Source organism: Miscanthus floridulus, chromosome 4 (genome assembly GCF_019320115.1).
Source record: "Miscanthus floridulus cultivar M001 chromosome 4, ASM1932011v1, whole genome shotgun sequence".
Classification (NCBI taxonomy): domain Eukaryota; kingdom Viridiplantae; phylum Streptophyta; class Magnoliopsida; order Poales; family Poaceae; genus Miscanthus; species Miscanthus floridulus.
In genome coordinates, this window is record NC_089583.1 from 94,422,253 (window position 1) to 94,435,135 (window position 12,883).

Below are 12,883 nucleotides of genomic sequence, written 5' to 3' on the forward strand. Positions count from 1 at the left end.
AGTGGTACCTTTACCATCGCCGTTGGTCTCACCAGCGGTGAGAAATCACCGGTCAGCGCCGTCGTCGCCATGGTTAGCGTGGAGGTCGGGGATGACAGGTGGGGTCAAGGTGTCAGTGACTCAGCGTTGAAAATGGATTTTTCTATTTTGCAGATTTGAATAAATAGTCATAGTTTTTGTTATTTTTGTGGAGAATTATTTAGAGCCCCAAAAATTATGAAATTTTTTGTGTTACCTCTGTGTGATGTATACTATTTAAGAAAAATATGAACTGTTGATTTAGAGTACTTTTTGAATGTGACAAAAATTGCTCAATTAATTAATAAATGAGTTTCCATGATTTTTCTAGGCTTAAATAATTATCCAAAAATTATGAAAAATGTTTTGCCACTTAGTTATCATGTGATGAACCTTTACAAAAATTTTGAGCTCAATTGGAACAAGTTGGTTTATTTCATAATTTTTAATTAAAGAATTGATTCATAAAAGCAAATAGTAACCTTTAATGATTTAGGTTTTGTTTGAAATTTTGGATTGAGTGATGACCTTGGGTCATTAGTTGGTAATGATCCTTGGCAATTGAAATAAGTGTTATGAAAAAAATTTAGTTAGTTTTGACTTGTAACTGTACCGCGAAGGAAAGTTGTATTCAAGTTTTTAACTTTCGCATCCTTTATCAAGCATCACGTTTTGTATCTCGCATCATGTTAAACATGGCATTGTTACTATGTGTAGTGAACGAAAGTGAGCATGTGGTAGTTAATCAAGTTGAGGAGGAGGTTAATCCGTCTGTTGAGGTCGGATCTGATATCTGTGGAGCGACTCCGGAACCTGACTTTTCCGCCAACCAAGGCAAGCCCCGGATGCATTGAAACTCTCCTTGTGTTTTACAAATTTATATCGCTTTTGCTTTTCAATACTGTATTAAGTGATTAGGAGCGAGTGAAAACCTAATTGGTGCATTACCAACCTTGTTTTTTCCATATCTACCTTGTTACCAGTTTTACTTCGTAAATACCTAGTTATGCTTAGCCATGCTTAGACAGATAAAAGTCAGGTGATTACCTATCACCTGTGAGTTTTAAATGGATCCTTGGTTACGTTTGGTCACTTATGTTATTATGAGATATGAGCATGTGGAATAATAAATCTAGACCGGGCGGACTTGGTATATGAGAGCCACAAGACATGGATGTCTTGTGAGCAGGTTCTTTCTGCCTGTGTCGATTGAGGCCCATCCGTTGTTGAACTGTATGAGGTGAGATTTTGTAGTACTAACCATATACTCCTGTAAGCCTTAACTTGACTGATTCTATTACGAGAATGGCAACTCGCGCACTAGGAGTGGAGAGATGGCGGGAATAGTGTGTACCCACGTGGTCAAGGGCTAGATTGGTGGAGTACTATATTCTCGGGTGGTACAGACCCATTCTTGTTTTAGAGGAACCTAAGGGTAGGTTGGTATATGTAGGTCAGGGACTTGCATATGTCGTGTGGTCTGGAATCCCCAGCTGGGTTTTTAATCGATTCGAATCATCGTTGCTCCTCGATTATGGAGACTCAACTCACTATTCATCATCGTAGTTTAATAACTAGAACTTGAATAAGGTTTGAGAAAGTGTTGGATACGAAGTTTCATGATCTCAATATGGATCATGTCAGCTTTGTATATGATCTTTTTAATGATAAAAATGTTGATATAAAGAATCTTGTTAGAGAGCTTTTACGCAAAAAAACTTTGGTTATTGCTAAAGCCATACCTTGAATCTCTGAGCCTGCATTCCTGAGTCTTCTCAGTTTTATTTTGGTTAAGTCTTGTTGAGTACTTTTGTACTCAAGGTTTGTTGACCCTTGTTGCAGGTGAGCCTCATGAGCAGGTCTGTTTTGGATCATGCTGCATGACTGTTGTTCAGGTCAATGACGACAAGTAAATGTGTGGCCCTTGGGCAGGGCACTTTCTTTGTGTGTTATGTTTATGTTAATTATGCCACTCCACTACTATGGTTTGTAATAATAATCATACTTAGTTTGTGAAACAACTGTTTTGTAAATTAAGTTATTGTAAGACTTCTGCTATTTTACTCTGATGTAGATATTTGAATAAATGTTGTAATATTGCAATGACTCTGTAATGGGATGCTGCTCGGAAATCGTGGATGACTCGGGGTTCCCCGAGGACACCCGACAGACTTCTTAAGTTACCGGGAACATATGCATAGTCGTTAGAGGTCATTGGACAGTGACAGGTGCATGTGGGCCCTATAATTTAGGAGGTTCTGCCATAGATTGGTATCAGAGCGATCGTTACAAAGTCTTTGTTGTATTGTTTTACAAAAACTTCAAAATGATTTGAGACAAATATATAACTTGTTAATTTGGTCCAAATTGCTTCTGGCTTATCTTATTTCATTCTCACCATTCCTTATTCGATTAAAAGGCTTTGTGTGGTGGAGTAGTAATCTTATTATGCCCTATATAATAACAACTGTTGTTTTTGTACTTTATAAGCTTTGATGTTTTTGTTCATAAGAATGATTCATGCATCATTATTAATCCACTTGTTACTTACTTTCCCTCTTAGTCTGGAGTTAAGTAGTGAGTCTGGGTTAAATAGTGTAGTTCATCCTGACAGCTATTAAGACTTGTATCAGATTGTCTTATTTGGATTAATCTTGCTTCCTACAGTATGGCTCGTACCAAGGTAACGCCCCATAAGTCTGTTGGACCCAAAGGAGTTCCTCATCACTAGCTTGCCCCTAGGAATGATGGTGCTATATGTAGCAGCTCTAGGCCTGATCCCTAGGCAGAGATACAGAGGCTTACAACAGAGTTAGCATAGGCTACTAGAGATATGGCTGTGGATGCCATCCATGTGGATGAGTTACGGAATAAATTGAGGTCTCTCACCACCGCTCATAAGAACTGCGAGCATATGTTAGTTTGTATAGTGGAAGGGAGAAATGAGGCTTGGCATAGGGAAGATGTAGCTAGAGCTAGAGCGCATGAGTTAGAACTTTATGTAGAAGATTTAGAAGAATATTCTACCAATCTGCATGAAGAAGTTCATAGGCTGAACAATCTCCTAGATCCAAATCATGAACCTCAAGCTAATGTAATGGACCCTGGTGTCATCATTGCTGATAATGATGAACTTGAAGAGGAAGAAGAAGAAGATCCAGAAGAATTAGTGATGGTCGATGAAAGTGATAATGAAGACAGAAATGTTTCCAGAATGGATATCGATCATGAGGTTTGATGTGGTCAAGGAGAAGGGTAGAGTTGTAAAATAGTGAGTTCTAGTTAAGTTAAGTAGTTTTGTTTAGGTGCGGGCTTGTGCTTAAATAAGTTCTTTTAATAGTTCAATAAAGGCTTGTGAGTAAAGTTTGGTTTGTCATGAACAGATGCGTCGTACTCGGGGTTCAACTATTCCTGGTACTTTACAAGATGAGGACGGTATTCCTGATCCACCACCAGTTCCACCAAATCTGGCTGACGCTATCGCCGTCCTTATCAATGTGACTATTGAAAATGCTTGATTGCTTTGAGAGATAGCTCAGAGTAATCAGAATGTGATGCAAGGGAACCATGGTCGCAATCATCCTAGGCATGAAGCTACGTATGTTGATTTCATAGATACAAGACCATCGGTGTTTACCAAGGCCGATGAACCACTGGAAGCTGATGATTGTCTTTGTACAATGGAGCAGAAGTTTGATCTCATTCCCTGCACGGAGTATCAGAAACCTATTTTTGCTACCCAACAACTTAGAGGTGCAGCAGGTGCTTGGTGGGCAAACCTTGTGGCTATGCAACCAGCGGGTGTTTCAGTTAACTTGGGTAGAGTTCCGTACTGCTTTCTGAGCCCATTATATCCCAAAGGGAGTTATGGCTATGAAGCTAGATGAGTTCCTTGCTTTGAAGCAAGGGGATCAAACAGTTATGCAATATGTGGGTAGATTCAATCACCTGTCACAGTATGTATCTGAACATGTCAACATAGATGCTAAGAAAAAGAACGGTTTATGCGAGGTCTGAATACCAAACTATAGACAATGATGACTACCTGTACCAATGTCACTTATCATGAGGTAGTGAACATTGCTATTGCTTCAGAGCCAAAATATTGGCAGCATAAGGAGATCAAGAAGAAAAAGAGTGTGCCATCTGGATCTTTTGGTGGAAATCAAAAGAGGTAAAAGATAATCTATCACCCAGTCAATCATTATCGTCCGCCACAGTTCCAAGCTAGGCAACAATCAAATGTGTGTCCTGCCACAACTTACCAGAATCCACAACAAACAATGCTCCTGGTGTCCGTGCTCCAACACCCTAGAGTCACACTTATCCATGTTACAATTGTGGAAGGTCCGGTCATTTTTCTAGGGAATGACCGTATCTCAAACAGTATAATCCAAATTTTTAGAAGGCTCCTGGCAATCAACAACAGGGTCAAGTTTAGAATAAGAACAATAATCAGAATGCTTAGAAGGGCAAAGATTAAAAGAAGACGGGGCGGGTTTTCTATATTTAGGCCAAGGAGATTCCAGAAGGGGAGCCTATGATGCTGGGTATGTTTCCTATCGCTGATCATCCTGTAGTTATGCTTTTTGATTCTGGTGCATCTCATTCATTCATCAATAGAACATTTGACGTAAAGCATGAAATTCCAATTGAGGAAACAAAGGAAAATTTCTTTATACAATCGCCTAGGGGATGTCTGTGTACTAAGGAAATAGTATACCAGGTACCCATAAACCTGGGTGTGCATATTTTTTCCACTATCATGATTATTCTCAAGGATCAGGATATAGATGTGATCTTAGAAATGAATTGGATGTATAAGCATAAGGCTATTATAGATGCTTTGAATAGGACATTAAGGGTGAGTTTGCCTGATAGTAATTCTTAGCTTTTTATCCAACTTCCAACCTTAAGGAGATCAGTGGAAAGAGTTTGTGCAACTTCTGTCAAGGAGATTAGAGATATCCCGGTAGTTTGTGAACTCCCTGATAGTTTTTCCTGAGGATTTATCCGGTCTACCACCTGATAGGGATGTTCAGTTTAACATAGAGTTAAAACCTAGAACAACTCTGATCGCTTGGAGAGCTTATAGGATGCCTCCCAAGGAATTAGCTGAGTTGAAGACTCGGTTGCTAGAGTTGATTAATAAAGGATTTATCCAACCTAGTTCATCACCTTAGGGATATCCTGCAATTTTTGTGAAAAAGAAAGATAAGACCCTGAGGTTGTGTGTTGACTATCAGTCCATTGAATGAAGTGACCATTAAGAATAAGTATCCCTTACCTCGGATAGACTTGCTTTTTGATCAACTGACTAGAGCCAAAGTTTTCTCCAAGATTGATTTGAGGTCAGGCTATCACCAAATCAAGATTAAGCCTGAAGATATTCCTAAAACGGACATTTACTATAAGATATGGATTATATGAATACCTGGTAATGTCTTTTGGTTTAATGAATGCCCCAGCTCATTTCATGTATCTGATGAATTCCATATTCATGCCTGAGTTAGACAAGTTTGTAGTGGTCTTCATTGATGACATCTTAGTATATTCTAAGAACAAGAAAAGAACATGCGGAACACCTCAGAATTATTCTGACCCTGCTTGAGAGAACATCAGCTTTATGCCAAGTTCAGTAAGTGTGACTTCTGGCTTAAGGAAGTATAGTTTCTTGGACATGTCTTATCAGCTAAAGGAGTTGCTGTTGATCTAAGCAAAGTTAAGGATGTGCTTGATTGGAAACCGCCAACCACTGTTCATTCAGGTTCGAAGTTTTCTAGGAATGGCGGGGTATTACCATCGTTTTATTGTAGATTTCTCTAGAGTATCCAAGTCCATCACTAAGTTGTTGAAGAACTAAGCCAAGTTTGTCTAGGTCATCTAATTGTGAAGAAGCTTTCTAGACTTTGAAGAGATTGTTAACCACTAGCACCAGTATTAGCACAACCAGATATCAAGAAGTACATTTGGACGTTTATTGTGATGCTTCTGGTATTGGTATTGGATGTGTATTGATGCAAGAAGGTCGAGTCATTGCCTATGCTTCTAGACAACTCAAGCAATATGAAGAACATTATCCAACTCATGATTTAGAGTTAGCAGCAGTTGTCCATGCTCTGAAGATTTAGGCAGCATTACCTGCTTGGTAATACATGCCATATTTTTATAGATCACAAGAGTTTAAAGTATATCTTTACTTAATCGAAATTGAACATGCGACAGAAAAAGATGGTTAGAATTGATTAAAGATTATGACTTGGAGGTACATTACCATCCTAGTAAAACAAATATGGTTGCAGATGCCCTCAGTCGAAAGAGTCATTGCAATTGTCTGGCAGTAAAAACAATGGATTTAACTTTATGCCAAGAGATGGAAAAGTTGAGTATAGAGGTAATTCAACAAGGTAGTTTGACCAATATAACTATTGGATGAACTATTCGAGACTAGATTATTGCCACTCAGAAAGAAAACAAGGGTATAGCCCATATCAAAAAAAGAGTCCAGAATGTAAAAGCGGAATGCTTCAAAATAGATGATGAAGGGGTGCTATGGTTCAAGAATTGTCTTGTGGTACCAAAGGTTCCTAAGTTGCGACAGTCAATTCTTGAAGAGGCACATGCTACTAGGTTATCTATTCATCCGAGAAGTAATAAGATGTACCATGACTTGAAACAGAGATTTTGGTGGACCAAAATAAAGATAGAGATTGCTCGGTATATAGCAAAGTGTGATACTTGTCAAAAGGTAAAAGCTATATATTTGAGGTCTGCTGGAGAGTTACAAGCCATTGCCTATTCCAGCCTAGAAGTGGGAGGATATTAGTATAGGACTTTATTGTTGGTCTACCCAAGACATCTAAAGGCTTTGATTCAATATGGGTTATTGTAGATCAACTAACTAAGTCAGCACATTTTCTTCCAGTCACAAGTACATACCCCACTATACAATATGCCAAGATGTATTTAGCACGAATTGTGAGCCTACATGGAGTACAAGAGACCATAGTGCCAGATAGGGGTACACAGTTTCTCTCCAATTTTTGGAAACAATTGCATGCTTCGTTGGGTACCAAACTCCTGCATAGTACAACTTATCACCCACAGACAGATGGTCAGACTGAAAGGGTCAATCAAGTACTTGAAGATATGTTGAGGTGTTATGTTCTTAACTATTCCAATAAATGGGATGAATGTTTGCCTTTGGCTGAGTTCTCATACAACAATAGTTATCAGGAGAGCATTAGGATGGCTCCATTTGAAGCACTCTATGGTCGTAGATGCAGAATATCACTAAATTGGTCTGAACTCGAGGAAAGATGGTTCTTTGGAGTTGACCTTGTGAAAGAAATAGAAGAGAAGGTTAGACAGATACAAAGTAATTTGAAGATAGCTCAGTCTCGACAAAAGAGTTATGCAGATAAACGACGTAGACCATTGGTGTTTAACAAGGGAGGTTTTGTATATCTGAAGGTATCACTAATGAAGGGAGTTACCCATTTCGGTGTTAAAGGCAAGTTGGCACCTCGTTATATTGGACCATTTCAAATTTTAGAGAGGTATGGAAAAGTGGCATATCACTTGAAATTACTAGAACATATCTCAGCTGTACATGATGTGTTCCATGTTTCTCAATTGAAGAAGTGTCTCCAAGTGCCTGAGCAGAATGTTGAGGTTGAAGGAGTGGAACTTGAACCTAATTTGACCTATTCTGAATATCCTATCCGAGTTCTGGATCAGAAAGATCGTGTCACTCGAAGGAGGATAATCAAGTTCTACAAGATACAATGGAATCAACATTCCGAAGAGGAAGCTACTTGGGAATCTGAAGATTTCTTGCTAGAAAAGTTTCTGGAGTTTCTTGCATCAATATAGAATAACGTTAGTTGTGCTCGGTCATTACAAATCGTGTTTTGTAAAGAGACCTTAGCTATTTTATGGACATGTTTTGTATGTGTTCGCTCGACACATTTCCTTTTCCATTACTTACCCTTGGACTTTAAATCTCGAGATGAGATTTCTTTTAGGGGGAAGGATTGTAACACCTCGGGGGTTTTAAAACCCTAAAACAGGGCATGTCCATCATATGCATTGCAAATCATTTGATCTTAGTGAAAATTTTGATGTGCATTCACTAAAACAAGTTTACCTTTATGTTATATGTGTTGACTTGTATAGCTTGAATTGAGTTAAAAATCTTTGTAGTGAATTGAATTTCCGAAAACCCTGTTTTTAGTATTTAAATCCTACCCTAAAAACCAAATTCAAAATCTAAGCACATTTTGGGGTTGAGCCTAAAAGCAAAAGTGTAGAGCTTGTCGAGTTGTACAAAGTTGGTTTTTGGAGTTTTCAAAGTTATTTTATAAAATTTGAAGTAATTTGAAAAGGCGTAATTCTTTAAATGTCCCCTTTTTGAATTCAAATTTGCATTTCAAAATATAGACCAAACTAGGGGGTGGTTATAAAAGCAAAGTTGTAGAACTTTGAAATTTGAACAACTTTTATTTTTGGAGATTTTTGAGTTGTTACATAAATTTGGGAGTAATTTGGAATTCAATTTGAGTGGCAATTCTGTAATTATGGCAAACACTGCCATCGGGCAACTGTCACCGTCGGCGGCCTTTCTTCGGCGTTCTAGGCGCGCCCATGGCCTTCTTCGGCTTCGCGCTGGCACAAGCAGGCTGCTACGTGTCATCTCCTTGTGTCTTTGCCACCCTATAAAGGCTGGAACGCCGTCGTCGCCTGTTCTTTCTCCTTCCTCTGTTTTTGTAGTCGCCGCCGCCGCTGCTCCGTTAAGCTTTGTCGTCGCCATAGCACCTTCACATCCTTGGCAAAGCACCATTGAGCTCTGCTTGTTCCTTGCGCGCCCAGCCAACCAACTATTGTAGCTTGATTTCACCGAGATAACGCTAGTCGTGTCTTTCTTCCTCGCGGCCGGTAGAATCTCCGTCGAGCGCGTGTCACCGTGGCCAGAGTTCTCCGATGCGCCTTTGCTCTTGCTCACCGTAGCTCCAGCTTTGCCTTGTGGCCATGTAGCTTTGTGCTCTGTTGATTGATCATTTCTTCCACTGCAGTCGCCGGAACACTGCCATCGATGACCGTTGCTCCGCCATGGCCGCTAGTGACCGACGACCAGTGTCTCAGTTGCTTCTCTGGTTCCGCTCTTTGCTCCATTGAGTTCGGGGTGAGATACTGAACCTTCCCATGCACTTTGTTTAACCGCTACCAACTTTGTTTTGCCGATGTAGCATAGCCGCACCGTCGTGGCCGCCATGGCCGGCGTCGAGCTCGGTTTGAGCTATTATCGATGCAATCTGTGACACCAGTAGATGCGCCTTGTCAGTGGTGATCACAGTGGTACCTTTACCATCGCCGTTGGTCTCACCGGCGGTGAGAAATCGCCAGTCAGCGCCATGGTCAGCGCGGAGGTCGGGGATGACAGGTGGGGTCAAGGTGTCAGGACCCAGCGTTGAAAATGGATTTTTCTATTTTGCATATTTGAATAAATAGTGATAGTTTTTCTTATTTTTGTGGAGAATTATTTAGAGCTCCAAAAATTATTAATTTTTGTGTTGCCTCTCTGTGATGTATACTATTTAAGAAAAATATGAACTATTGATTTTTAGTACTTTTTGAATGTGATAAAAATTGCTCAATTAATTAATAAATGAGTTTCCATGATTTTTCTAGGCTTAAATAGTTATCCAAAAATTATGAAAATTGTTTTGCCACTTAGTTATCATGTGATGAACCTTTACAAAAGTTTTGAGCTCAATTGGAATAAGTTAATTTATTTCATAATTTTTAATTAAAGAATTGATTCATAAAAGCAAATAGTAACCTTTAATGATTTAGGTTTTGTTTGAAATTTTGGATTGAGTGATGACCTTGGGTCATTAGTTGGTAATGATCCTTGGCAATTGAAATAAGTGTTATGAAAAAGGTTTAGTTAGTTTTGACTTGTAACTGTACCGCGAAGGAAAGTTGTATTCAAGTTTTTAACTTTCGCATCCTTTATCAAGCATCACGTTTTGTATCTTGCATCATGTTAAACATGGCATTGTTACTACGTTAGTGAACAAAAGTGAGCACATGGTAGTTAATCAAGTTGAGGAGGAGGTTAATCTATCTGTTGAGGTCAGATCTGATATCTGTGGAGCGACTCGTGGAACCTGACTTTTCCGCCAACCAAGGCAAGCCCCGGATGCATTGAAACTCTCCTTGTGTTTTACAAATTTATATCGCTTTTGCTTTTCAATACTGTATTAAGTGATTAGGAGCGAGTGAAAACCTAATTGGTGCATTACCAACCTTGTTTTTTTCATATCTACCTTGTTACCAGTTTTACTTTGTAAATGCCTAGTTATGCTTAGCCATGCTTAGACAGATAAAAGTTGAGTGATTACCTATCACCTGCGAGTTTTAAATGGATCCTTGGTTACGTTTGGTCACTTATGTTATCATGAGATATGAGCATGTGGAATAATAAATCTAGACTGGGCGAACTCTGGTGTATGAGAGCCACAAGACATGGATGTCTTGTGAGTAGGTTCTTTCCGCCTGTGTCGATTGAGGCCCAGTCATGTTGTTGAACTATATGAGGTGAGACTTTGTAGTACTAACCTACATACTTCAGGTAAGCCTTAACTTGGATGATTCTATTACGAGAATGGCTACTCGTGCACTGGGAGTGGAGAGATGGCAGGGAATAGCGTGTACCCACATGGTCAAGGGCTGGATTGGTGGAGTACTACATTCTCGGGTGGTGCGGACCTATTCTTGTTTTAGAGGACCTGAGGGTAGGATTGGTATATGTAGGTCAGGGACCTACATATGTCGTGTGGTCTAGAATCCCCAGCTGGGTTTTTAATCGGTTCGAATCATCGTTGCTCCTCGATTATGGAGACTCAACTTCACGATTCATCATCGTAGTTTAATAACTAGGAACTTGAATAAGGTTTGAGAAAGTGTTGGATACGAAGTTTCATGATCTCAATACGGATCATGTCAGCTTTGTATATGATCTTTTTAATGATAAAAATGTTGATATAAAGAATCTTGTTAGAGAGCTTTTATGCAAAAGAACTTTGGTTATTGCTAAAGCCATACCTTGAATCCCTGAGCCTACATTCCTGAAGTCTTCTCAGTTTTATTTCGGTTAAGTCTTGTTGAGTACTTTTGTACTCAGGGTTCGTTGTCCCTTGTTGCAGGTGAGCCTCATGAGCAGGTCTATTTTGGACCGTGCTGCATGACTGTTGTTCAGGGCGATGACGACAAGTAAATGTGTGGCCCTTCGGCAGGGCACTTTCTTTGTGTGTTATGTTTATGTTAATTATGCCACTCCACTACTATAGTTTGTAATAATAATCATACTTAGTTTGTGAAACAATTGTTTTATAAATTAAGTTATTGTAAGACTTCCGCTATTTTACTCTGATGTAGATATTTGAATAAATGTTGTAATACTGCAATGACTCTGTAATGGGATCCTGCTCGGAAATCGTGGATGATTAGGGGTTCCCCGAGGACACCCGATAGACTTCTTAAGTTACCGGGAACATATGCATAGTCGTTAGAGGTCATTGGATAGTGATAGGTGTATGTGGGCCCAATAATTTAGGAGGTTCTGCCACATCAACTACAAGAGTGCTAGAACTCCTTCACATGGACTTATTTGGACCAACAGCATATAAGAGTTTGGGAGGAAATCTTTATTGTCTTAGTGATTGTTGATGACTATTCAAGATACACATAGGTATTCTTCCTTTATGACAAATCCAAAGGTGCATCTTGCTTCAAGAAGTTTGCCAAGAGAGCACAAAATAAATTTGAAGGTGAAGCTCAAGAAGATTAGAAGTGACAATGGGAAAGAATTTGACAACACAAACATAGAAGCCTATTGTGATAAAGTTGGGATCAAGCATAAGGTCTCCGCAACATATACTCCTCAACAAAATGGTGTAGTTGAGAGAAAGAACTAGACATTGATCACTCTTGTAAGAAAAATACTAGATGAGTACAACACCCCCGAAGCTCTATGGGCGGAAGCTATCAACACCAGCATGCTATGCATCCAACCACCTATTCCTTCAAAAGTTCCTTAGTAAGATACCTTATGAGTTGCTCAATGGGAAGAAGCCAAGTGTCTCCTTCTTTAAGGTGTTTGGTTTCAAATGCTACATCTACAAGAAGCAGCAACACCTAGGGAAGTTTCAAAGACGTTGTGATATTAGGTTTTCTTATTGGTTACTCATCAAAGTACAAAGCATATAGAGTATTTAATTATGTCACTAGCTTGGCTGAAGAAACATATGATGTGGAATTTGAATGAATCTAATGGCTCCCAAGGAGCACATGAGAATCTTGATGATGTAGGATGATGAACCATTGAGGGAGGCTATGAAGAATATTCCGGTTAGAGACATCAAGCCTAAAGATGATGAAGATGATGTACAAGTGATTGATCTACCTTCTTCATCAAGTGTGCCACAAGACGGTGATAAAGATAGAAGAGTAGAAAATAAAGATACTCATGTCTCCCATGATCAAATAGGTGGTACAAGCATAAGATGTTGATGCTCCACAACCTTCTCCTCAAGTGGTCAATAGAAGAAATACACCTCTACTACAAGATCATCCACAAGATCTCATCATAGGGAGTCCATCAAAGGGTGTAGTGACTCGCTCACAAAAACTTACTTCATTTATTGCTCATCAGCTCTTTTGTATCTTGCTATGAGCCTACTAAGATAGAAGAAGCTCTTCAAGATCTGGAGTGGATAAATACCATGCATGAAGAGTTAAACAACTTCACCCATAATAAGTTTGGACTCTTCAAGAGCGGCCAAAAGGTGGCAAAAGTCAT